The 27617-nt window shown below is 43.3% G+C and overlaps 1 protein-coding gene across 3 annotated transcripts in view; it reads left to right on the top strand.

The window, feature by feature from the left end:
• The first annotated feature begins 545 nt into the window (after nt 1-545).
• Nucleotides 546-27617, top strand: part of FRYL (FRY like transcription coactivator) — a 352830-nt gene continuing 325758 nt past the window's right edge. For 2 of the 3 annotated variants that reach the window (XM_074992743.1, XM_074992741.1), the window contains exons 1-2: nt 546-745; nt 25592-25805. The gene's annotated coding sequence lies outside the window, so the exon portion shown is untranslated. The remainder of the gene's footprint in view (nt 746-25591; nt 25806-27617) is intronic. The other variant, XM_074992742.1, reaches the window with a different exon arrangement.

The following is a 27617-nucleotide window of genomic DNA, read 5'->3' as shown; positions in this document are numbered from 1 at the left end:
TCAAAAGTTGGAAGTGGCCAGAACCTCTCTGGATCCCTGGAGGGCTGGACTCTCTGTGCCCATTTGTTTTGGGGTCAAAAGGGTTCTTTCCACATTTTCCTTGAATGGGAATTGTACAACAGTCCCTTGGTCAATGGAACCAGTGTAAGACTTTTTACAAAGTCCTTAATATTTCGGCGGATATTTAAAGCAGTAACTAATTTCTCAGCCTCCTCTAGTGCACAAAAACTTGGGAGATTTCATAGTACTCCCCAGAACGAGCCGTCGAGAACCTAGGACCGACTTTTGTCTTGGCCAATCAGTGCCACAGGAAGCTAATCTAAGTAGCCAATAGAAAGAGCAGGGTCGCCACATGGCGGAGTGATTGGAGGAGATGATTGGCCGCCTCAGGAAGGGATTGACCCCTGAGAGCCAATCAAGATGAATAAGAAGGGCGGAGGCAGATGAATGTCACCCACCTTCACCAATTAGCGTTTGTTCCTGTTTGAGAGACGTTTACCAATGGGAAGGAAGGGGAGGTGGGAGGACGGCGCTGGACCGTCGAGTTATCGAGCGGGGGAAGGAGCAATCAGGATAAAGCGGGGGGAGACGCTGATGGAGATTTAATTTACTAATCGGTTCCTATCGGACTATCCCTTAAAGAGGCCATAGTAGCAGGCTGAGGCCGTGGTGCCCAGTGGCGCTGCTGCGTGCGGCAGTTCTCAGCGGCGGAGGCAGCGGTGAGGGAAGCACTTTAGCTGGTGGGGTAGGTAACTTGGCGCCGGGGTGTGCGCGTGGGACTCATTCATTATGGGGCTGGGGAGGCCGGTTGCTTGCAACGGAAATGGAACGTGAGGAGAAACGGTCGCAACGCGCGCCGCGTCTCTGGGGCTGACCCGGGCTTGCGCTGCTTTGTTTACACCTGGGGGCTGCTGTGTTGGAAGTTACCCTGCGGTGCTCTCGGGCTGGTTGCAGCGCCAGGCCCCCTCCCTTCAGCAACGCCGGCTGGGCCGCTTCTGCGCCCGCTGGGTCTGCCCTGGGCGAGCGCTGCTCAGGCTGGGGCACGGGGGAGTTGCATGGCGCCCCGCGGGGCTGATCCTCTGCCTCCGCCCGACGCTGCTTTCTGGGGCGTGAGGCCCGGTGCTGTCTGCCCGGGCGGCGTGGGACTGACTGTGCGCTTCCCCGCCCCCTCGTGGGGCGCTCCCCAGGGCATCGTTGCCTCGCACATCGGCGGCTTCTAAGTCTGGGCTATGCACATCTGGAGGCTACAGCGGTCCCCGGCGGCGGCGGCGCGGGAGGTCGCTAGCACGGCGGGGTCCCCCACTGAGCGGGTGGCGCTGGGGGCTGCTGGCCTCCTCCCGGCCCACCGCCGTGCGGGGCCTGTTGGCCGGGGAGGTGGGGATAGCGGAGACAGACGGTTCTTGGGACCCTCCCGCCCTAATTCCTGCGTCGGACTGGTCCCGCTCGCCCGTGCCAGCCTCTCAGGGACAGCAGGGGGCGGCGTGGGCACCGCGGGTGAGACATTGTTTCCTGAGCGCGCTCTGGGGTTGGGTAACTAAGTAGCTAATTTCCGTCAGGGGCCGCTGAGTCTAGCCTGACGCTGCAATCAACGTCCAATGTGGAACTGGGACTGCGAGTAATGGCTTGTTTTGACGGGCTTCCGGGCGAGGAGGGAGGTGAAGACACTTTCAAAGCCTCTTAACGCTCTGACATCAGCTGGGTCCTAAACCTAAGGGAGGAGTGGCCACAAGTCCCCTCCGGCTTCACTTGATAATGGTTGTAAAAAGTTCTATTTGGACACAAATATCTTATAACTGCAGTTTATGTGCCGCAGTTATGGTACCTTGGGGGTGAGGTTACCTTGTTCTTAGCATGGCAATAAATACACATTACAATTTCTAATCAAAGTAGAAGAGCCAGGTGGCTTAAAAATACTTGATCACCTTCCTCTCAGCACAATTAACTGTAGTAGGTGGTCCTATTTTAATTAAAGCTATTCAATTTTGTTGTCAGGATTCTAAACTTTACTATGCGTGGATTTTATTTGTATCTGGAAAGTCTTTGGAGACGTTATCTGAATTATATTGCTAAGTCTGCACCTGTGAGAGAGCTATTTATTTTTGGAGCGTGATCTGTTATGGTGCCTGTCATAGGCAAAAGTAGCATGGTTACAAGTACAGAATTCAGACAACAAAATAATCATCCAGAACACACAGGTTTTCTTCTTGTAATTATTCAAAAAATCTTAAATTAAAACACACACTGCTAACCAAAATGATACTGCTTGAGCTAGTACTGACTCTTCAGCCAAAATGCCCTTAGGTTTCCACAATGCTGCCCTGCCTCAAAGTCTAACAAAACAAACTAAATTAGGGCTTTGAAAACAGTTAATCAAATGGGGGTTTTGGTAGATTTTTTTTTTTTGAGAACAGGTTCCAAAAGGAACAGCTGTCCATTGGTGTTTTTTTGTTTTTTTTTTTTTCCTCCTCAGTTCCTAGAACTGAATTGTGAGACCTAACAGCATCAGCTGAGAGTGAGCCAATTCAGTATTAGACATCTAGAAAAGATGTATAGCATAGTAAGCTTAAAATTCTGTACCTTGTGCCTAATCGATGGCATTGAAAATAGAACAATCGTAGGTGCAGTGTGCTTCTTCACAACTCTGCTGTATAGTAGAAGTGAGTTTTCATAAAATGTTCATGGACTTAGATCTCTAAACATTGAAAAAGTAGTTTGTTGATATGTTTACTCGTGGTGCCCTGTACACAATGCTCTTGAGGTAGAGTGTGAGGAACAAGGGAATGCAGAAGGGGTGTTAACCAGTAAGCATGAGATTTAATCTGTAAGCATACTGTTAACTAGTAAGTGTGCTGCCTTCAGAGTTGGTATCAGATTTTAATGATACCTTTGCCAGTTAACTCCAGTGGTGGCCAGCTTCTTCACATGGCAGTGAGGCCAGCAATGCAACCCCATGGCCATGACCTAGGGTAAGTAAAATGGTTAACCAGTTAAATGCTGTTGTTTAATTGCTTAAGCATTTTAACATCCCTAGATTAGAGCACTGGTTTCAGCAGTGTACTAGCAGTTATTGTAAATTGATGAAAGCAATGGTTCAGTAAACCCTCAAAATGCACAATTTTGAGTTGCACTTTACTTGCATTGTGCATCTCAGAATCCTGCTCAACCCCCACGGCCCATGCATCACAGCTCCGACTCACTGCCCCAGTTCAAATTGTGCAGCCTGGCTTACCACCCTGGGATGTGGCCCCAGTTCAACTACCGCTGGCCATTGTTCAAACCCCTCCGCTGCCCACATGCCTTCCTACAACTGTAACCTTCCCTAGGCTTAACCCTCGCTGGCCCCCTCCCGTGGCCCCAACCCACTGTCAGGCTTAACCTTCCCCCAACTGCCCCTTCAATCCCAGGACTTACCTTTCAAAAGGAGCTCCAGGTGCTCCTTTTTGCTGCTTCCCCAGTTGTAAAATGTGTGTTCCGTGAAAAAAGCCGGCCCCCAACTTAGGCAAAATTCAAGTTACACGAGATTGTGTGGGAATGCAACCCTTGTGTAACTTGAGGGACTACAGTACTATGTAAAAGTTGTGTAAGTATTTTTACAAAATATTTTTGTTTTTAATACTTGTGTTATTCTAACACTGGGAGTTTAAGCTATAACTTTTACTTTACAAAGCTAGTGCTGGAAAACCACAGAGTGATTCTTATCTTGTTGTGCTGTTACAGGAAGGAAATAAAATATTTTGATAAAACTTATATGGCTGATTAGTAAGCAAGGTATTTTAGGACAGAAATCAAGTTCTCCTCTAAGAAGTTTAATTACACCATGCTTTATAGTGATCAGAAGTTACTGGCATTTGATGTCTAGTGTCAGTCACTTTGCCAGTGCATAGGTGTAATCACCACACAAACTACTACCCATAATTAGTACTGTCTTCCAGGTTAACAGTCTAAGCAAGAGAGACCAAGGTGTCTTATGGGTTAAGGATTTATATTAATCTTCTTACTTCTGGAAGTGGTCTCTCAGAACAGGGTGGAGGTATACTGTTTTGGTGATATAGTGAGTAGGTGTATTGCAGCAGATATTTTCCTATTTAAAAACAAAACCTTTGTCATTCTCTGCCTCTCCCCCAACAGGCATCTCTCCTAACCTTCCCAGTTCTTACCTAGAGATCACTTAGTCTAAAACTGAAATAATTAAAAAAACCTAATTTTGTGACTTGACTTTGAGTTTCACGTCAGCCAAATTGGATCAGTGCAAGTCTGTCTGCAATAGCAAAACACAACTGTGTGTTGGTTTCCAGAAGTGCAGGATGATGATAAAATTGTTTCCACCCAAACCTCAAAGATCTTGTTTTAATTGAGGCATAACGCTTATTGCAGTAGTCCAATGCTTGGCATGAACAACTTGATAGTATTTATTAAAACTTGAGTCGCTTGTGAGCGTATACTAAGGCACAGTTGTCTGTGCTCCAGTTAGTTGCTATTGTGGTCCTAGTGTAACCATCAGTATTTACCATAGGCCCTGTTGTAGCTCTGTTTTCAAGTGGAAGTTGGTCTGGAAGAAAGTTCTATACAGAAACCTGTTGTAATATTCATCCTGAGTATATGGACTTAGGTCCACCCTGGCTGGGGGAGGAGCTCAGTCGGGGGCTGGGCTGGGCCCTGCACTGGCTGGGGGAGGGGCTGATGCTGGCAGGTTGTGGGGGCTCTGTTGGGGGCTCGGGCCAGGTTCTTCGTTAGCTGGGGAGGAGGCTGGGGCTGTTACAGGGTGGTGGTGGTGGTTCGGGGGCGGGGGCTCCATTGGAGCAGGGCTGGGCCAGGCCCAGCACTGGCCAGGGAAGGGGCTGGGGCTGGTATGGCCTAGGGCAGGGAGGCTCACTTGGGGGGCTGTGCTTGGTTCTGTGTTGGCCATGGAAGTGGCTGGGGCTGGCATGGTGCTGGGAGGGGGGCTGTGCTGGGGAGCCGGGGGAAGGAGGCACCAGGAAGGTGCAGTGGGAGTATCTGTTGAGGGGGTCTGGGCTGGACCTTGCACTGACGGGGAGGGGCTGGGGCTGACATGGTGCAGGGTATGTGTGTGTGTCTCTTGGGGGTCTGGGCCATGCCTCCCACTGGCCAGAGAAGAGGCTGGGGCCAGCACAATGTAGTTGTGGGGGCAAACATGGTAGAACCTTGTCTGTACAGATGGACACAGCACAAATAATATGTATGATTAAATAAGGTGCTCTGTAGAAGTGTAATGTTTTTACTTACCAAATCTTCCTTTGGCGATCTTCAAGGAAAGTAAACTATAACGCATTGTTTGTACCCTTAGGGAAAAGAGCTTGTATTTTTACTATTTAACACAAGAAATTATTAACTTGAATACTTAAATTGGCAACAGCTTCTGTAGTATTAATTGGGGAAACACAATAGGCTGTCACCTAGCTATTAAACCATTTACAGTTTTAGAAATCAAACCCAGCACCTTTTTACATTTCATTCATTAGTCAGCTGGTAGACAGTAAAGATTGACTTATGGGTGGGCCCTAACAAGTTCAGATTCTATTTTCATCAATTTTATGGCCATGGTACAGGTTGTACCTCCCTGTTTGTGTACCCTTGGGACCTGAGTGGTCCTTCAGAGCTGGAGAGAGGCAGATGCTGGCAATGAACCCCATTCTGAAGGCAGAGCAGCAGTGTAAAAGTAAAGATGGTATGGTACTTCTACACTGCTTCTGGCAGTGTGCTGCCTTCTGAGTTGGGCACCTGGCCAATAGCCACTGATCTCTGGCCGCCCAGCTCTGAAGGCAGTGCAATATTGCACCCCACTAAAATCTTCCGTGGGCAAAGACCCACTTCGTCAGAGGCAGATCACCTGCATCTGACAAAGTGGGTCTTTGCCCATGAAAACTTATGCTCACACATTTCTGTTAGTCTATAAGGTGCCACAGGACCTCTCATTGCTTTTGCAGATCCAGAGTAAAATGGCTACCACTCTGGTACTAAAATCTTGTGACAACACCCCCTGCCCTTTAAATACCTCTTAAGTCAGGACCCCACTTTGAGAAACACTGGTCTCCTGAATGAAATTCCTATAAGTATATGGTAAAAGCACCCAAAAACCAGATTTTGTAATATGTGATGCTTTTTCATGACTATGAATTTGATACGGCCCTGTTTATGGGTATACCATGATCCCTTAGAAGAGGAGCCAGGCAGAAGAATTAGTAGTCAAAGTTAGTTTTAAGGTATAGCTCCGCTTAAGGCACATTCCAGTAATCAAGTTTGAGGTGACAGATGCAGGTCTCAGTATAAATATCCATACACCCAGAAGATCATAATCTTTCCAACTGCATCTTGAAAATCAAAACAATAATGCAGTTACATGGATTGCTGCTGAATTTCACAGAGCACTACGGAGTGTTTAGCAGCAGCTGATATTGAGTGATATCCCCTTCACCACTCCATCTCCAAAGTTGAAAGGCAAATCAATATATGGTAGTCTTCCTCAGCTGGAATGCTCATACTTCTGTCATTTCTTAGATTCTGGTCCTCTCTGCTCCACCGCCTCTTCTTTCTGTACGTATTATCACCGCCTTATCTGGGTTGAGTCCAAGACACCTGACACATGGGGTCTTTTCACCACATTATCTCGGTTTGAATATCTGGAAATACAGAAATTTGTATGTTTTCTATATTATGATATGTAATTCCCCTCAAGACTTAAAAGCATATTGAACAGGAAGGGTGACAGAAGAGAATCTGGTAGAGCCTTGTATAAACGAACAAACAGTAGTTCATGAGTACTTCTCACTGGCATTTCTCCAGAAACTCCAGACCCACTTAAGCAATTCTGTCCCCACTGCTGTTGTCTGCAGTCACACCAACAATAAGTTTAAAAAAAGTCATATGTTTGTCAGTATTTTTTGGGACAGACTTGTGGTTTGTCTTTTAAAACTGCATGGCTAAAGTTGGGTTACTACATCCTTATTCTTGTGCCTGAGTAAATGGCTGGAGTTAAAAAGTGTCAAACTCTCAGTAGTTTTTATTGACCTTAGTAGGAGCTGTTAGTTGCTTATTGCTTTTGAAAATCAATTTTAAGTGTCTCTGTTTTTGAAAAATCTTGGGAACCATTTATAAGCAAGTATAGTGCTTTTGTAGAACATATTTATAACATTTTAGCAGCAACAAAAATAAAATGGAATGAGGCATGAGTTCCATAGGAATGTGAGTAAACTAAATCTGGTCTTTACAACTAACCAGACATTTCAAACCATGGCAAGAGCTGGACTCTGAAATTATTAATCTATTAATAAGCCGGAAAAAACACCAGCAGCCAAATTGCAAGCTATTCCATGCTACGTTGAATTTAATGGGTTCAGATTGTTGTACATCATGCCTCTTATTCTTGACCTTTATGCATAAATCTCTTGATGCAAAGACTAGCCAGCCATGTCAGAATGGCTAACAAGGAGAATTATTGTATGTTTGTGTATTTTGCAAGCACATATTTGACGTAACTTTTCAAAAAGGCTATCTTGTGTCTCCCTGGGTTCCAAAAGTAACATAGTAGTACAGTACTTTGTTTTGCCCCTTCTGCTGCCTAGATAATATGAAGGGCCTGGTAAAAGTAGTATTTAACGAAGTTCCACAAAAGCAGTGGAATACTATTCTTACCATGTACACTGCATATTATGATAGTATTTTACGACAGTCTGCTTTACTCAAAGTGCATGTTAAACTTATAAAACTTAACAGATATTGGCAAACATTTGGGGAATGAAGGTGGAAATCCCTACAATTTAATACGTTTGGAAAATAATGCTGTTTCTCCATTAACTTTCAGCAATACTGCAACTATATAGTGAGCTTTTGTGAATCACTTCTGAGCTTGGCTTCCATTTGCAAATAAAGTAATGCTTTTGACTTTTTTTTTTTTTAAAAACAAAACAAAACAATAAAGTGGGATTACAGTGGAGTCTGCATAATAGCAACCTGGATTTTAACATTCTGGTTAATATCTTAGTTTTTCCAGGATCTGACTAAATCCCATCTCATTGACTTTAATGTTTTGGAAATTGGGAACAGCGTGCCACATGTTGAGGGTAGTGGGTTTTTTGGAAGAAAGGCCTGCTACAGGCAGATTTGCTGGGCTACAGCCATGGCAGGCAGTCCTGAAATGTGCGTTCTCTGACTGCAGCCATGCAAACCTCCCTGTTTACAGGTACTGCATCTGAGGTAGTGGGCTGTGAGCTGGGATGGGAGGCTGTAACTGACATGCTGGAGCTGTGTAGTACCTTTCCCTCTGCTATTCAGGCTGCCACCTGCAAGTGGGCTGCCTATAAGGAAGGAAGTGCAGGGATTGGCTGAGCATTGGGGTATGAAAGAACTCCTGGGCAGCTTTGTGGTCCCTCAGTACCCCCAACTTCTTTAAAGCCTTAAGGTCCAGTCTGTAGCCCTTCCCCCTCCAACCCCCTCTTTTGCTGTGCTGCCCACAGGCAGATGTACTTTCGCTAGCTGCAGTCCTGCACATCTAATTAGTAATTCAATAATGATTACTTTAATCTGGAGCAAGAGAAATTTAGTGTAATCTCTGGAATAGACTTCCAAAGGGAGGTTGTGGAATAGTTCTTAAAAACAGGTTGGACAAACATCTCTCAGGGATACTGTAAGTTTACTTGGTTCTTGCTTAGCTCAGGTCTTTCCATGATTAATTGACTAGAAAAACGTGTGGGGAGAGGAAGGAGATGTGGAGGGCTGGCTAGGTAGTGCTTTAAACCACTGTCATCTAGAGATGAGAGTTCATGGGTTGACGTTGACTAGGTAAATTGAAAGTTAATTCTTCAGGGATACTTTTATATGCCAGTGGTAGACAAAATTAATTTGGTCACCTTAATGCAACCTCCCTGTGTGCATGCACACACTCAAGATGTAGAGTTTTGCATGGGGCAACTAACACAGAAAGAGGGATAAACATTGATACCATCAGCTTGTTAAAATGACCACTTTAGTTTGATTCTATGAATTACAAAACATACTGGATGATTTTCTTGACCTTAGTGTCACAACAACAGTCTAAAGGGTTAAAACTTATCCTTTGATAAATTTGCAGAGAGGTCATTGAAACAAAATAGTGCTGCTGGCACATCTTGTTGACATAATTATTATCTTGGTCTTATGATCCCTTGAGTATATGGGTTACCATAGTCCTCCTTGTCTTCACATTTACATAGTTCTGTGCAGCACTGATTGTTCTGAGTACAGACCAGGGTAAAAGTGGATGATTTAAAATAAAGGCTTTTAAAAATCATCAATAAAATACTTATATATAAAATGAGTTATAATTATAAACACACTACATATACTTAGTCTCATAAAAGTTAATGGCTCTAGTATGTCCAGCTTAACTACTGGCGCTTGTTTCTTGAATGTTCTGGGCTTTCAATTGCTGTTTCTCAGCAGATTGAAAAGTAACTCATGCAAAGAAAGACACAAACTGGAGAAGGTTGGTTGTTTTTTCTTTTTTTTTTTAATCTTTTTAATCTCTGCTTATGTGGTGGTGGAGTCTGGCCAAGCACAGCAACGGAGCTAGTGAAGACATTGTCTTGGGACAGAGACAATATATAGGAAAGGACAGAGGCATCACAGAAGGGAACACAGTAGTGAACTAGGAAGAAAAAGGGAAGACAAACTTTTCGATGGCTAGATGGAGACTTATGTAACTTAGGTCTTTTCTGTCTTGTTCTGGTCATACTGCACTGCTGCCAACTTCTGGAAATTATGGTTTTTCCATCACTCTTTCAGTGTCGTAAAATATTTGGAGTCACAAGTGCCCTTTGTTTTGAGAACCTTAAACAAAATTTTCTTTCTCTCCCCCACCTCCCATGCCGAATAACGACACAAGGTCACACCTTGTTAATACACTGACAATAGGAGATCAAAACTAAAAGCAGTCAAGTAGCACTTTAAAGACTAGCAATAGGACAATATTTGACAATAGGAGGTATGTTACAGCAGTGTGTGAATCATAGATTGTGTATGCACAGGTATGAGGTGATACTTTTCAGTTGTGCTGGTAATGGCCTGTTCACTCAGGATGTTATCAGTATGCTCCATTTTTGGAAAGTAAGGAACAGCAAGGTCCAAAACAGCTGCATCAGGTCACTTTAATTATTGTGGTTCCTTTGACACCAAGATACCCCAAAGTCACAGTAGCCGTGTCTACACGTGCATGCTACTTCGAAGTAGCGGCACTAACTTCGAAATAGCTCCCGTCATGGCTACACGTGTTGGGCGCTATTTTGATGTTAACATCGACGTTAAGCGGCGAGACATCGAAGCCGCTAACCCCATGAGGGGATAGGAATAGCGCCCTACTTCGATATTCAACGTCGAAGTAGGGACCGTGTAGTCGTTGCGCGTCCCGCAACATCAAAATTGCGGGGTCCTCCATGGCAGCCATCAGCTGAGGGGTTGAGAGACGCGCTCTCTCCAGCCCCTGTGGGGCTCTATGGTCACCGTGTGCAGCAGCCCTTAGCCCAGGGCTTCTGGCTGCTGCAGCTGGAGATCCATGCTGCATGCACAGGGTCTGCAACCAGTTGTCGGCTCTGTGTATCTTGTGTTGTTTAGTGCAGCTGTGTCTGGGAGGGGCCCTTTAAGGGAGCGGCTTGCTGTTGAGTCCACCCTGTGACCCTGTCTGCAGCTGTGCCTGGCACCCTTATTTCGATGTGTGCTACTGTGGCGTGTAGACGTTCCCTCGCAGCGCCTATTTCGATGTGGTGCTGCGCAACGACGATGTTGAACGTCGACGTTGCCAGCCCTGGAGGACGTGTAGACGTTATTCATCAAAATAGGCTATTTCGATGTAGCGTTCACGTGTAGACGTAGCCAGTGGGACACACAGCATGCAGAAACTCTCTTGTCTGCTTCTTCTTGGGTACAGGGAAAGTCTACTGGTGATGGACTTGGCTATTTTGTTTGTACACTCATCCCTCGATATACGAGCACGATTGGTTCCCAAATTTCTGTTCGTGGGCAGAATCTCGTAAGAGCGACATTAAATTCCCATTAAAATACATGTGAAAGTCTCCAATTCATTCCAAGGGCTTGTAACTTGACATAAACCAGTTGAGTTTAGGTACTCTTTCTGATGTATTTGAATAGTTTGGCACCAGAAATAGGATGTAGTGTAGGTGTGTATGTAGAGCAGGGATTTCCAACCTACGGGTCAGAACCCAAATGGGTCCTGTTAGATTTGTTAAAGGCTACCAGCTGGGCAGTTTCCAGCTGCATGTGGCTATTAAGAAACTGCACATGGGTTCTTTAATACTGTCGCCTCAGGCAGATATCAATAGTGATAGCTGCCATCTCCAGCAGTTCTCTTGATCACTAGCGATAGCAATTACCGTATGCTTATATGCTGAAACCTTAACACTTGAGTTAATTGCTGGGAGCAGGAGGGTTGGGGGAGCCACCCAGCCTAGCAGCCCCAGTGAAGAGGCTACCGGAGGAGGAGGAGTGTTTAAGGTTGGGGCTGTTGAGGGATGTGGGCGGGGGGGTCTAAGACTGGGGTAAGTTTGGGGCTGCAGGGAGAGTCTAATGCTGGGGGTGGTTTGGGGCTGCTGGGAGAGGTGTAAAGCTGGAGGCAGTTTGGGGCTGCTGGGGGAACTTTAAGGCTGATGGTAGTTTGTGGCTGCTGGAGGGGGAGGTCTAAGGCTGGAGGAGGTTTGCGGGGGTGTTTAAGGCTGGATGTGGTTTGGGACTGTTGGGAGGCAGTTTAAAACTTGACTGAGGATGAGGTTGAGGGGGGCGGTCTAATACAGTAAGCCCTGGAGTTACCCAAGGGTTGTTCCTGCAACCCCTGCATAATTAAAATTTTCCTGCAAGGGGAGTGGAGCCAGGAACCACCAGGGCTGGTCAGTTTCCTGGGTCCCAGAGTGGCAGGAGCTCAGAACCAGGGGCAGGCTGGTTCCAGTCTCCCCATGGCTTGCAAGGCTGGGAAGCTGATGGTCTCATGGCTGGTCGGTTTCACGTTCCCGCCATTGCAGGGGAGGAAACCAGGCTAAGTGCCTTCTCCCTCTCTTTCCCTGGCAGAAGGCCTGTCAGACAGCTGCATGTCTGAGGGAAGGGAGGGAGAAGGCTCCAGCTGTGGGTCTCCCCACCCCCAGCCAGGGACCCCATGGCTGGAGCTGAGCCAGCTGCAGGGCTGTGGGTCTTCCTGCCCCCAGGCCAGAGATCCTGCTCATATAAGTGGGGGAAGTTCACTCATATAGTGAATAAAGGGTGTGTGTGTGTGTGTGTGTGTGTGTGTGTGTGTGTGTATAATGTTCCTCATTTTAGTGAGTACTCATAAGTAAAGTAATCATTAAAAGAGGGATGAGTGTATTGAGGGTGCACCTACATTGTTGGATGCATTTTGTACCATACATTCATATAGGAATTTTACTTGTTACTGCTTGTTGGATGCAACACCTAGAAATCTTTTTCCCCATGCAGCTGCAGGGGATCTACCAATCAGCTGGTATTTCTTTCATCCAACATTAAATTCTGTCCAGCACAATCTTTTTGCAGTTTTCAAGTACTGTTGTCATATCTATTAATTCTCTAGTCGAAGTCTTTAACTTTGTCAAATCCTTTTAGGACCTCCCTGACCTACTCTGCAGCCAATTTATTAGATGTGTGGAATTTGTCTCCAGACATCATTTGCATGACATCTCTGATTTACACTGTAGTTTCTTTGTTGCATGCTCTTAGCGCATAGATTCTTTCAGCTAATACCGTAAGTCATCTTCGTCCATTTCTTTCATTGTTCCTGTAAAAAGTGACATAGGTAGAGTTCCTTTTGGGTGATGAGAACAGTTGCCATTGAAACATCTTTTCTGTACCTTGTTTAGGACAGGTCTTTGTGCAAACTATTTCTCTAATGATAGCTACTGTGATTTCTCCATCCCTTCTCAGACAAAAATTTGATAACCTTTGCCATGTCAGCAAATGTGTTGATGCTATAGTTCTTGACTAGGCAGAAGAAGCTTGAGGTCCTTTCAGACTCAAGTTCTCTACTTACAAATCTCTCCATTTGTTGCTTGCCAGTATCTGTTTTCAGTGGACACTCTTGTACACCTGGGCTACGTCTACACGTGAAGCCACCATCGAAATAGGCTATTTCGATGAATAACGTCTACACGTCCTCCAGGGCTGGCAACGTTGATGTTCAACTTCGACGTTGCACGGCACCACATCGAAATAGGCGCTGCGAGGGTACGTCTACACGCCAAAGTAGCACACATCGAAATAAGGGTGCCAGGCACAGCTGCAGACAGGGTCACAGGGTGGACTCAACAGCAAGCCGCTCCCTTAAAGAGCCCCTCCCAGACACAGTTGCACTAAACAACACAAGATACACAGAGCCGACAACTGGTTGCAGACCCTGTGCCTGCAGCATGGATCCCCAGCTGCCGCAGCAGCAGCAGCCAGAAGCCCTGGGCTAAGGGCTGCTGCCCACGGTGACCATAGAGCCCCGCAGGGGCTGGAGAGAGAGCATCTCTCAACCCCCCAGCTGATGGCCGCCATGGAGGACCTGGCAATTTCGACGTTGCAGGATGCGGATCGTCTACACGGTCCCTACTTCGATGTTGAACGTCGAAGTAGGGCGCTATTCCGATCCCCTCATGAGGTTAGCGACTTCGACGTCTCGCCGCCTAACATCGAAGTTAGTGCCACTACTTCGAAGTAGCGTGCACGTGTAGACACAGCTCTGATGTTAGTAGCTGTCCAGTAGATATGTCAAGTACCTCTGGTTGTGAATCACGGTCAGATGGGTTTGTTAAAGACATGATTGGTAAGACCTCTAATGTAATTCTGCTGCTTTCTTCTCTTATGGTTTTTTGTGTATTTATTCAGAATCTGGCTTGAGAGTCCATCCAAACAGAGCTGGCTTCTTTCTTCAGTCCCACTCCCATTTCTGCCCTTAGAGATTCTTTGGCAGTCTTCTCTTCTTGAGTTGTTCCAATTCCATTGAAAGAGGCCTGATATACAGCACATTCCCTACATTCAAAGGTAGTATGTACTATTTCATGGTGGTTTTTAACATATCAAGAGCAAACATTTGTATCTGTATTGCATAGTCAGGTCTCTTTTTTTTTTTTTTTTTTTTTTTTTTTTTTTTTTAAATACAGTAGACAAGTATGGTGTGCTCTGCATAGGTAAAGTTTCCAGTGGGACTCTTTCTCTGCACTGACATCTGGATGAAGATTCTGTATAGTGAAAGTGATCACAGAACTTTAATATTGGAGACTGGGCATACTTTCAAGTTTGAAATTCCTCTAATAGTGATAGCATATTCTGAGTTACAGCATCATCAAGCAGTTCAGTGACACGTTCTGAGGATTCATTGTCTTCAGATTCAAACATCATTTGTGTGCCAGCCAGCCTGTCAGAAAAGTGATGGAATTATATATCTCCTTTGTGCTCTCACCATTTGAAAATGAATAAACTTTCAGAGCACTCAAGGCCTCACATGTTAGAATCAAGCCACAGAGCACAGTTGAATTGTTTATCAACAAGGCTGCAAGTTTGTCATGAAGGTTATTGAAGTCACGGATTGTGTGCAGGATTTTCATTTTTTTTTTTTTTTTTTTTTTTTTTGGGCACAGAATTCCCTTAGTAGTAGGTAATGCTGTCTGTAGAGAGAGAGAAACGGTGCTGCTCTATTTTTAGTCTCCTTGATGCAGGAGTTTGCAGCATGTGGCTCTTTAAGGATTTGTTTGTGGCTCCGGATACTATAATTGCGATGTGTTTTTGTTTTGTGTGTTAAACAAAAAAACCCTCCTGATTATTTTCTAATAAATTGTGAATGTCTAACAGCCCAACAATGAACAAATCATATCTAAATAGCAAATGTTGTTCTTAAAATAGGGTTACAAAAAGTATGATTTGAGGTTTAAGGACCGTCTCGTATTCATGTACATTGTGGCTCTGGAATGTTGGGGTGTGGTGTGTGTTTTTTTTTTTTTTTTGTTTTTTTGTTTTTTTTACTGAATTGGGGAAAAAAGGACTCTTCCTCCTGTTTTGGTTACCAACTCTTGCCCTAATGTATAATACTTATTTGACAGAAAATATTAAGACAATCATTATCTTCAGATGACAATTTCGGTTGCACTTAATGTTAATTTTTTCCCTTGAGTCCTAGTTTTCTCTTAAGCCATGGTTACAGTACAATGATCTGTCGATAGAAGTCACCGTTTGAAGAGGTTTCCTGACAAAACTTTTATCAACAGGGTACACACAAAAGCCAATCAGAAGAGCTCTCCACTCTCTGCAGAGTGGCTGGACTGCTCATCTGCTTTTTCGACAAAACAGGCACCCAGCAGCATAGCTGACAGGGCTGCCTGTTGTCCTGGATGCCCTGTCTGTCAAGAGAAGGCCCTCCTTTCTCCCCTCCCCCAATGGCTGAGCTGCAGAATGCGGAAGTGCTGAGTTTGGTCAGCAAACTGTCCGCAAAATGCATTTTATGTGTGCATGTTCCACCAGTTTTGTGGACAAAACCGGGGTTTTGTCTGCAAAACTCGCTAGTGTAACCATAGCCTTAAATTCTAAAAAGCAAAATGACCCTCAATTTCTGGGAAGAAGGATGACCTGCACAGTTTTAATTCTGACCTTGCATCACCATTCTTTTGATTGCAGGGATGGAGCTGTTGATTCATTTTTGTCAGTCTGTGGTTTGCTTACAATTGCTGTTCCCAACAGAAGAGAACTTTAATTGTATAGTGGCAGTTGAAGACTGAAGCCTTTAATGCCCTGATACAGTCTGTAGAGAAATTTTAGCTCTGATTGAGCTAGCATGCTAAAAATAGTGTAGCCTATAGTACCATGAGTAGTGTACAGAGTAGGCCTCTGGGGGGGTACATATCCAGGATCTGGGACCAGATTATACTTGGGGCTGCAAGCCTGTGACACATCAGCTGCCATTCTAGTTTTAGCGGGCAAGATCAATCAGAGAGTGGGTATGTCTGAGTTGGAAAAATTGATCTTCCATCTTTGATACACACATGTAAGTAGGCCTTAATCTTGTGCAAATCCACTTGCAGGTTTGGGGCTCAGCTTTCTGGGCTCTTAATAAAAGAGTCCTATTGAAAGTAAACCTTACCTATTCTTCCTAAAAGAGTTCTAGATTCACTATTTCCCTATGCTACCTTTTGTGTGACTCTGGCTGGTTCTACCTTTTTGAGTTCCAAGATGTTCCTGAGCTTTAAAACCCTCCAGGCCTCTCTGCATGTCAATGATTCTAGGCTGGGGTCAGCAACTTTCTAGGGAGTGTGCTGAAATTTGACCTTTTTATCTCTATGTACAGTCCATGTGCCAGTGATACTTTTTAAAGTCACTAATAGTCCTACTTACAACAGCTTAGTTAATTAATACATATACAGAGCTTTACTATTTCGGTGGTGGTTGGTAGCATTAGCTGTTCTTTTGTTCATCCACAGGCGGTGTGTCTTTGAGCAAGCTCCCAGCTGCATGAGGGTGGAGGGGTGAAGCTGAGCTCCTATCTGGCATGCCAATAAAAATCAGGTTACCTGCTACGCTTGGCACCTGTGTTAGGGGTTGCTGACCCCTGTTCTAGGCTCAAGTATCTAGCGTGCCTGAAACGCTCAATGTTTGTTATTGAGGAAGGAAAATATTGTAGCTAAGGCACTAGTCAGGAACTTCAGATTATTTTAATGAATAAACAGATAAGTACAGTATACTGCATTTAAAAGCCTAGGTCAAGAATAAAGGTCCTGATGTGCTTAGGCGTTGCTTGGAAAAACAGCTAATAGTTTCAGTTCCCACCTCTTCTTTGGACAGGTTATTTTAAACTTTGTCCCAGTTCCATCTCTGAAAAACAGTAACAACAGTATTTTTCCTTTTTCTGTATTTTTTGTTTTTAAACTGTAAGGTTTTCTTACGGGCAGGAACTGTCTTACCTATGTTTGTACAAGGTCTAGAAAGGGCACCTCTGAATTCTATTTCAGCACTAAAAAGAGTTCCCAGATAAAACTGTACCACTGATCACTTTGCCATCTTGAAAAATAATCAGATTTCTTGAAAGGTGAAGACACCCACGACTCTCAGTACTGTTATTTAGCTCTACATTACCCCAAATGTCTTCCAAGAGACTCGCAAGCAGTGGAAGCCCTGGTAATGCTACTAAGCATAAGCATAGGTTTTTTTAATGCTCTAACTACATATTTCCTTGTGGCAGTACAGTGAAGTTATGTAACCACACATACTTGCTCATGAAGAGAGCTGGTAAGCCCTGGCTAGGTGTGGGCTTATAAAGGGTGTTTCAGTGCAGTCATACATTACTAGACACCGTTGTAAGCAATGTTTTGTTTATTCCCCTTGGTAAAATAAAGACCCGCTCACTATAATATTGGCCTCCCATGGTTTGGCAAATTCTCTGGTTTGGCACTAGTCAGGTCCCAAGTTCAGTCTATACTAGCAGCACATTCTAATGTTCTCTGTTAGCAACGAATAGAACACCATACAGTAAACTCTTATATTGGGCATTCTGTTAATCTTAAGTAAATGTTAGTTACGTTTTCCATAAGTACAGTATATGAGAGGAAATACAGTATAAGTTTACAATGTATAATACTACTGTTGTTGGTGAATGAAGCACTCTGGGTATATTTTTGTTTGTTTCTTAATGTCTATTTCTTTCTTTTCACTATTTTCCAGAATACTTGAATATCTGGCAATCTCACAGTTCTGAGACTGCTGGATATGAAAGAGTTTTTTTGGAAGTCCATTTGTGAATGCCAAAAGGCAAAATTGGTTCCCCTCCTCAAACTTAATGAACAGACTGAAGCTTCTGGACATTGCAGTTGTGAAGATCAGAGGGGCTAGCATAATTGCTGGGTCACTGGGCAAAGTGGGGAGGTGGTAGGGCCTCAGGCAGAAGAGGTGGGGCTGGGACAACCAGCCCTGAGTGCTGCCTGAATTGTGCCATGCTGCAGCCTCCTCCCCCAGCCCTCGGAGCTGTGCGGTGCTCCAATGCTTATTTAAAGGGCCCAGGGCTCTAGCTGCTACCAGTACCGCATTAGTAGCGGCTGGAAGCCCTGGGACCTTTTTAATCATGGACCTTGGGACAACTGCACCCGTGACCCTGGCGAAGACTCTGTGGGCATGGGGTATATCACCTTGTATTTGTTTTTCCACACTGGGTTGAAGAGAATTGCAAAATATTTACACTGTGGTGGGCAAAAATCCAGAGGTGGCTTGCGTGGCAAGGCCATTGGTGCTTTTATTTTCCTATCTGTCCCTAGGTACGACCGCTTGTAGCTCCTGTTGCCCATGGATTGTCATTCCCATTCAGTGGGAGCTGCAAGTGGCTGTACCTGGGGACATGCAGGTAAGTCAGGTGCTGGTGACCCGTCAAGAACGAATGCCTCCAGCCTGCTTATGACGTGCACCCCGACTTACACTGTTGTTTTTGAATTATCTTAGGTAGAATTTATGGCACTAGACCATCCTTTTGACCTTTCTACCTTATATATCAGGTTACAGTGTGAGAAATTTCTGCAAAATGGTTCTGTGGGTTTGTTCTTTCTCAGTTGATGCTCCCAGGAGTTTCACCAATGACTTCAAAGAAAACAGGATAAAGCCCTATAATGCACTATGATGTATTAGTAATGCTTTTAAAAATCAGGGCATCATATTCTAACTTTCTGTAATCCAGGGTGGCTTGTGTTTTTTGGTGGGGGGAGAACCAGCATCTTTGGGAATGCTCAAAAATCAAATAGTCTTGCTATGACTATTATGGAGGCACTGGTTTTAACTCAAAAGTTAAGCTGGAGTTCAGTTTTGCATTTAAGTCAAGGATTCTAGGTCATTGATACATGTGGTGGGGGAACACAATGTACAGTAATCCCTCGATTTATGTGGAGGTTGAGTCCTGGGCAACCTCCGCTTAAGTTCAATTTTGTGTAAATTGAGGAGGGTGGGGGTGCATGGTGGGCGGGGCAGGGCAGCCACGTGGCCCCTGGCTTCTCGTGGCTGGGGAGCCCAGCACACAGACAGAAGCTTGCAGCATGGTTTCTCCCAGTTGGGAGAAGCTGTACTGCAGGTAACTGTGTGCCCACTGCACTCTTCCAGCTGTGGGAGCTAGGCTCTGGAGTTCGGGGTGTGGGCGCAGTTTCGATTTGCACTTAACTCCTGTCCTGATAAATCTAAGTAATTGGTGGTTACAATTAAGCAGCCTCCAGCTTCCAAGTATAACTGTCACAGTATTTACAGAACATGGAGCAGGTGCCAACTGTCGTATGTTTGGGCAGTGTCATGGACAGTAGTATAGGTGATTTGGAGGGTGATTGAAAGATAGCATCAGTTGCTATCATGTTTCAGGCCCCTTGGTTGCCTCTGTAGGGTCATTGTGGCACGAAGCTTGCAACAAAGCTGAAGATCTGTAGAACTAGGGTTATACCAATGCTGTGACATAGAACAACATGGACATTTAGGAAGGGTGAAGAACACCAGATTGATGTGTGTGGTTCTTGTAATCTTGCCCTATGTCTAGACTAGAGGATTTTGTTGACAAAACCTGCGGCATGTCCGAATTCCCATGGGTGTTCTGTTGACAGAAGGCAGCACTTTTTGTCAACAGCTGTACCCTGCTCTCCACAAGGAAGAATGCCCTCTGTCGGCAAAAAGCCCATCTGGATGTTCAGGGGGTGGGGGGGGTCTTCTGTCGACAAAAAGGGCTTCTGGGACACCAACCTTCCCCATCTGCTGTGCTTCCAGTTGGCTGTTTTGCTAGTAGAGCAGCTGGGCAGTCCAGCTGCTCTCTGTCAACAGAGTGCATTGCTCTTTTGGTCCATAGTCTGGACATGCTCTGTAGAAAGAAGTTTTGTTGGAGGATATGTTCCAACAAAAACTTCTATTGATAAATCGCTCTAATCTAGACATAGCCTTTGTCAGCTCCATGTCAAGTGGCATGTGCAAGATCAAAAATGTGGCAACCACCTCCATTTGCACTGGCTTGTTTTTTTGGGCAGCTTTCTTGGTATGGGCCTATTACAGTGGGTATAAATGAAATATAAAGTCAGATTGCCTTAAGAACCTTGGAAGAACTTAATCCTGGTGACTCTTGATCTGCAAGCAGGTTGTATCCCTTCTTATGTGCCATGATGAGGACAATCCATTCTTGTAGTGTTGTTAAACTTAAAACGTTCATGTGTATCTTGAACCTTCACTACATTTTGTTATTGATTATTTTGTCTTCAAATTTGAAGAAACAGAACTTTTCTTCAGTGTGTGTGTGTGTGTGTACGTGTACCTAATTTTTTTATTCTCGGAGCTATATATACGTTACTCCTTATCTGTTTCACCAACATAAGTAGGCTCTAATGACTTGGTGATGAACTTATACTTAAACCTAATGCTTTTGGAATCCGCTTCAAAAAAAGATGATTGCATCTGTTTGTTCTCTTCATTTGTAGTGCATCTAGCAGTGTTGAAATGTGGGTATTGTAGGCTCAAACCATAATTTCTAGGATTGTCAATGAGACAACCACAATGTAATGCATTCACAGAAGAAACATAATTAACTACTCCTAACTTTCCTTTACACATCCCAGTGAGCTTCTGTAAGTCTGGCATATAGTTGGCCAAGTATATTTTTGAGGTATAAATTCTCAATGGAATCCTCTGAGTTTGTCAGGACTGACTTGCCCTAGTGTTTTCCCTACTGATACAAATCCATCTCTTTCTGATAAAACATGAAGGTCCCCTTTCTGAGTGTCAACAGGACTTAATGCCATGGACTTCAAAGTGTCAGGTGTGTTCAGTTAGGTTGTATTACTTGGATGAGGTGTAATGTCCACTGAAGTAAAAAAAAAAAAGTAGTAAATGGTGAGTGAGGGCCAGCAGGTTTCCAACATGCACCTGTAATGAAACTCAACTTGATACAAAGTTGTTTTTATACTGAATGGCCAAGACCTTGGTATTGAATTATGCCAGATTCTGGCCACAGTCTTTGTTCAAAAATCTTTAACATAAAATTACACAAAACAGGCTGCAAAACTTCTTTTGTTCTAAGTGAGCCAAATGTGGCAGATTCACAAACAAAGGGGGTGTGTCTACACTTGCATTCCTCTTTTGAAAGAGGTATGCAAATGAGGTACAAATTTGCATATTCAGCACCATTTGCATGTTGTAATTTCAAAAGAGCAGCATCTACACGGGCTTTCTTCTTTCGAAAGAAGCTCTTAAAGTAAACCCCATCTTCGAAAGAATCCTTCTTCCCATTAAATGAAGGGAAGAAAGATTCTTTCAAAGATGAGGTTTACTTTTGAAAGAGCAGCATCTACACTGGCTTTCTTTTCGAAGGAAGCTCTTTTGAAATTACAATATACAAATGAGGCACTGAATATTCAAAATTATACCTCATTTGCATTTTCAGTTTACCTCATTTGCATGCCTCTTTAGAAAAGAGGCATGCAAGTGTAGACACACCCAGACTGTTTGTGGCTCCTCGGCATCAAACAAGAGCTAATGTAGCGCACACCTTGGGTGGGAAAGAAGTAACTGGAGCTTATCTTGAATTATAGCATCGTAATTCATTGGAGAGGTGCTTAAAAATCTGCTTACTAGCAGAGAAGGAAGAGAGAACATTCTCTTCCTCAGCCCAGTTCAAGAAAAGGTCTAACATGTCAGCATGAGGGATATCACAGATGCCAATCAGAGCCCAGAAAGAGACAGGTAGCATTTATAATTGTGCCAATATATGTATTGATTATTTGTTTTATGTTTCAAGACCAGAATGTCCCTATGGAAAACAACCACCAGAAGGTGCCACCTGGGGTTCCTAATGGCTAGGAACTGGAATTTAACCTCAGGGATAGAACCTTTTGTATTCACATGTAAAAACTGGAGTGGAGCGGAGCACTTACATAATCTTTTAGATAATTGTCATCTTTGTGCTCATTATGTCTTCCTGCTAGCATCTGTCCAGAGGCTTTGGGGAACGCCCAACCCCTTTGATTCCCTCCACCCATTGGCATGCTATATAATTTGTTGTAATCAGCTGTTTGTCAGGTTCATTGAACCTAACCAGCAAAATGACACTCTGACAGCTGTGCGTAATAAAGGCAGGGACCCCAGTTTGCAATAGGCTAATACCTGTAAGAAATTTTAAGTTGCTGTCATCCCTGGATCGTTGACAGCAATGAGGGTGTGGTCAGGGTGATGCTTTCTGTTGCAGTGAGCATGTTCTTGGTGTCTGCCTAAATCTCATTAAATTGCTTGCCATAGTTATAGATTTTATTTAACAAGTAATGTGTTGGGTGTAATGCTAGTTGAGTAAGACCTAATGTAAATTTCAGCCCCTGTACTTGAAGTCAGGGCTTGCTATACAGAATTTTCACAGTTTAGATATCTAATTGCATAGTTTGTTACACTTGTTTTCTTAAATGTTATCTAGCAATTGGAGTCTTTGAGTTACATTACTATATTTATTCAAAGACAAATAAGTTTTTTGTCTTATTTTAGATTTAGAGCTGTGTTTTGGTGGGGGGAGGGGAGTGAGGAAGAAGACAACAGTAATTGCTTTGTTTTTTCTATTATTGCAGGAAGGGTTTCAAAATAGGTCAAATCTTGTAAAATGTTCTGGAAAAAAATCAGTCTTAAGTTTAATCTTTTTTCCACTAGGTTGTTCAACATTTGGGTCTCTAAACAAAGAGTACCTCCTCCTTGACTCTTGCTTTCTTTGTTCTGGGTGTAATCCAAGGAGGAATATGTCTGTCTTGATGATTCTTGAATGAATGTTTATGATGTGCAGAAGAAACTCACATAGTGAGTGCATAGGGCTTGGCCATGTTAAAAAAAAAAAACAAAATGGTGATCTTTAGTATAGAAGCATCTAGGGTGACAAAATACCCAGATTTTATAGGCACAATTCTGATATTTGTCTAATGTAGGTGGCCGTCTCCCCTTCCTTCACATCCAGATTTTATACACTTGCTATCTTGTCACCTTAGCACCACCTAATGTGTGAATTTAAATGATTGCAAGCCTCTTTGTGGACCCTCTTATTTTAAACATGGGAGCAGGAGGTTGGCCCAAATCTGTTCCATATTTAAAGTAAACTCTTTCATCTCTAGTAGCACCGGGACCAGGAGGTTGCCAAATATTCCAGAGAGTGGAGTGGGTGGCTGGGAGAGCAGAGGAGTCTTCTGGCTGCACTCCCATAGAGGGATGCAGAGGTGGGACAGGACATTGCTTGTGCTCTGTACACAAACTCTAGCTCCCTGTACTTTTCTGTGCTGAGATACACTGTGAGGATTAGGCTGGCTCTGGGCTGGGGCATGGGCCTGAGCAGGAGGAGAGAGGTTTGCAGCTACCATATCCCACCTCTGCAAAACCCTCCAAGGCAGAACCCCACAGCAGTGGGAAGAGGATGGCACCATGGGAGGAGCTGCAGCTGGCTCCAGAGTGGGCCCGCTAGCTGCCAGCTTTCCTCTTAAAGAGCAGATAGCTTGCTGTAGAGCCTGTGCCAGAAGCATGTGGCTGTTTGGTTTCAGCCTGGCCCAAGCAACTGCTTGGCCACTGCAGGGGGACCAAAAGGGAGAAAATAAAAGAGCCTGCTAATTGCCTGCACACACAGCTGGCAAGCTCCTCTGCTCTCTCCGTACTTCCATGTGGTGTCCCTTGACCAGAGCTACTTGGCTCTGAGTTATGCTGGTTATTTGAGGGTGCCTGTTATGCAAATACTGGTTAAACAAGAGTCTACTATATATCTAGTGTTATCTGTTGCTAAAGAAAAACAAGATTCTCTATTGAGAGAGAAACAAAAATGTATGTGGAATACTCTAGTTACCAGCAACAGTAGTACTGTACACTGTAAACTTACACTGTGTATTTATTTGTATTTACTTTCACTATACTGTACTTATAGAAAACCTAACATTTATTTATGTATGGTTAAAATGCTTGTTGTTTGAGAGTTCCAGATAAAAGAATGTCAGTTAAGTGAGACTTTACTGTTTGAGGGGGAGGGGAAGCCACTCCCATAATAAAATAAATGTCCACTCTGAACTTTGCACCAGTTTAACTGTCCTTTAAACAATTTAAAGTTAATCCTGTGCAATTTTTCGACATAGACAAGATACAAGGATCTGTTTTTGATGATGTTAGAGTTAATTTTTCAGTTGGTTTCAATGTTTTTTTGAGATCTGGTTCTCACTGCAAGGAAAACAGTGAAACTAAGTTTGAGAATCTTGCATTGAGTTTTGTCAAATGCACAAAGTAAACAAACTGAAAAATGGGGAAACTTTTTGGTATTTGAAACAGCAGTTACAGTAGGCAAGGGTGCATTAATACATAAAAACTGGACAATATTTAAAGCTAGTGTCCCTTTAATATTTTATAAGAATGTTTAATCTTTTAAAAAGAAATCTGTAATACTAACAATTTTTACTTGTATTGATTAAAGCAATACATTGTATCTTAGTTTCTATAACTTGCTTCTAATGTTTCAAAACCTTGGGCTTCATATGAGCAGACTGCCCCCAGTTATTGTGAAACCTAACTCTTCCGAATGTAGTTTGCTCTTTAGAGTTTTCCAGAAGCACAAGATTTAGTTACAAATGTACAGAATTTTTTAAAAAATTAATTAGGAAGTAGAACCAAAATGCCTATTTTTCTAAGTTTGTTTCATCGGGAGTGAGTTTTGTTCTGGCAAGAATGGTTTCCCATTGTTACCTCTTAAGAGGAAACCAGTAAATGCTTGTTGCATCAGAACACTGATAAAATGGTTCTTTTTGAGTTCAGCTCTGTTTGTGTGTCTGTCTGGATTCTTTCATACAGTGAGCAAAAGAAATTCTACTTATGAGAACTAAATGAACAGAAGATGTAGACTGCAGTTGCATGTTGAGACTTGAATTGTTAAAAGTAGTTAAAATTGCTTGATTTGCCTCCAGGGTAAAATTAATAATTCTCCTACATAGTATAGTGTTTTGGTGGTATGGAAGAACAAAAAAACCCTGCAGAGCAGGCAAGTTGCAACAAGAGCATAACTTAGCAAACTTCCACAGTAGGGGAATCTCTCTTGTTTAAGCACATGATTTTTGTGATATCTCACTAAGTAGGCACAGCTGCGGTTAAAATAGTGAATTTGTCATTCTTGTAAAGTTGTAGGGTCCACAGAGACAGTATAAATATTATTATGAGCTTGTGTACACGTGATTTTTGACAGAGAAAAGCTTATCAAGTTTAAATGCATGTAAAATAGGTAAACTATCAATATAAGAAGTATGTCTTTGCTTTATATGTGTACATTTCCATAAAATACTCAACAGAATCTGACTGACTTTGACTTTTAAACAGGTGGGATCTGATAATATCAGTGCCTAACTTTTTGTTTTAGGAATGAAAATTTACTACCTAATTTCTGAACGGATTTCAGAACGAGAAATCTAAGATCTAAGTTTTATTGTGGCTTTTCATTTTAAAAAAGTTTGTTTTAAGGTTCCTCTTGAAATAGTCAGGATATTAGCCACTTTTAGTGATTAACTGTCTTTCATTGCAAACTTCTATGAGAACTGACTGAGGTATTTCTCCCCTCCCCCTCTTTTTCTTTCAGCCATTTACACTTCATTTCTCTGTACTGTGCCTGGAGACCGTCATTCTTGTTCAGCTACAAACCAGGAGACTCATACTTAGCTGTACACATCGTTGTATCCACTTGCATGTCTTCAAAGCACAAGTTGGATTTCTGCAAAGAATTTCATGATGGATCCGTTTTAAGTGTGGTGCACTAATAGTTTACGTTGTTGATCAGCAATGGCTTCCAAGTGGTAAGATCATATTAAAAAAATTAAATCATTATAGAATAAAGGATACTTTTAGATGGGTTGTCTGTACACTTTTCCCCATTCATGTTCCTGCTACTTCTTTTTTATTTTATGAAGTTACATGTGTGAGAGGTTCAACTAAAATCTCTGATATTATTGGAGAGTTAAAAATAACTGCAGTTAGAGGAAATACTCCATTTCTCATTATTTTTCTCATGTGCATTATGGTACCATTTTAAATTATCGCAGCCTCCTTGTATAGAGAGAGACCTGTTTTGGAAGAGTGCCTTCTAACCATTGTAGCTCAAGTTGATTCTTTAGTGCTACAGATACAGCACAGAACATCGTCTTTGCTATTCATAAAGCATTTTAAAACTGAAATAGTTGTCTGCAGAAGCAGGTTGCGTTAACACAACTTAATATCTAAACAAGTTCTAAACTGTCTTTTTCACACAATACACAGTCAACCTGTGGGACTCCTTACCAGATGATGATCTGAAGGCGAAGACTATATCAGTGTTTAAAAAATGCGTAGGTTCATCAATAGCTGTTAGACAGGATGAGTAGAGATGATGTTTCTGGACTCTTCTTGCCAAAAGCTGAGAGGATTACCTCTTCTGTTAGTTCCCTCTGGGCATGTGACATTGGCCACTTTTGGAAGACCAGCTATGGAGCTAGTTGGGCCTCTGTTCGTATGTTATGTTCTTTTAGGGTGTTGTATTTCTTTCACAAGCAATAACTGTCTAATACTGATAATCCTGTGTTTTTACTGGTGCCCTTTGAGAACAGGGTTGAGATATTTAGGTGGACCGTACTTGGGAAATTGTGCAGTGCTGTTGCCTCTGCTGTCCTGTTTATCCACAGAAACGTAGTGCTGATCCCTATGTGTATTCCACACACAGGATACTCATGTTTATGAGTCTGGAATTTTATTTGCGAGAAGTCTCTGGCGGTTTTAAACGTGTTGTATATCTGCAACTTTAAGTGAACTTGTAAAGGATGGTGCAGATTGATGCATTTCCAGTTCCTCTTTATTCCTGCATGGTCTGAGTTGGAGTCTTTTGGTGTCCTCAGCTCCTCTTCTACTGTCACTTCTATAAATGTATTGTAAATAACTTTTTGGCTTACAGTATTTTGCTAATGTAATTAGGTCCATCATCCCCGACTCTCAGAAAGCTGGAATTATGCCTGCGTTTCTGGATTCAGAAACTGTTTTCTGCCCTCCCTGTTTTATCATGAGCGGTGAACAGTGGTTCCTCAATTTTTTCCATCCATAGAATAAATTTTGTGCACTAACGCATGTAGCAATCTGCACCACCGGTAAAAACACATACTTCCGTCTGTGGGCACTCTGCTAACCAGTGGTGCAGCACCTAATTTTCCCTTGAGCAGCTACTCAACTGCTCAGTTTCTGGAGATCACTGGTGGTGAACATCAGTATTGCCTTTACTGCTTGGGTGAGTCTCGCATCTCTACCACAAATTCTGCATTTGGCTGTCAGTAACTGAGATTGAGAAAATATCTGATGGAGAAAACAATGAGCCCCCAATTAGGTGTGTGCTACTCCTTCCATATATCAGACTTATCAAGCAAGCAGTGCCCCTCTGAGTATGGGAATGGAGGCTATGACTTCTGAAAAGAGGCAGCTTCCTATGAGAATAAGATGCACTCTCATGTGCATTAGGACAAGCTTTTTTTCCTCCTTGGCCCTATCAAAGTTGGAAGAGCCTGAATGGAGGAATGCAAAAGACTTGAGCCCAGATAAATGGTGGTTCTTTCCACTAGATGGGCTTAGTACCCACAGCCACATGCCAT

The sequence above is a fragment of the Carettochelys insculpta genome, chromosome 4 (assembly GCF_033958435.1).
Source record: "Carettochelys insculpta isolate YL-2023 chromosome 4, ASM3395843v1, whole genome shotgun sequence".
NCBI classification, from domain to species: domain Eukaryota; kingdom Metazoa; phylum Chordata; order Testudines; family Carettochelyidae; genus Carettochelys; species Carettochelys insculpta.
This window is presented reverse-complemented; position numbering and strand designations above follow the sequence as displayed.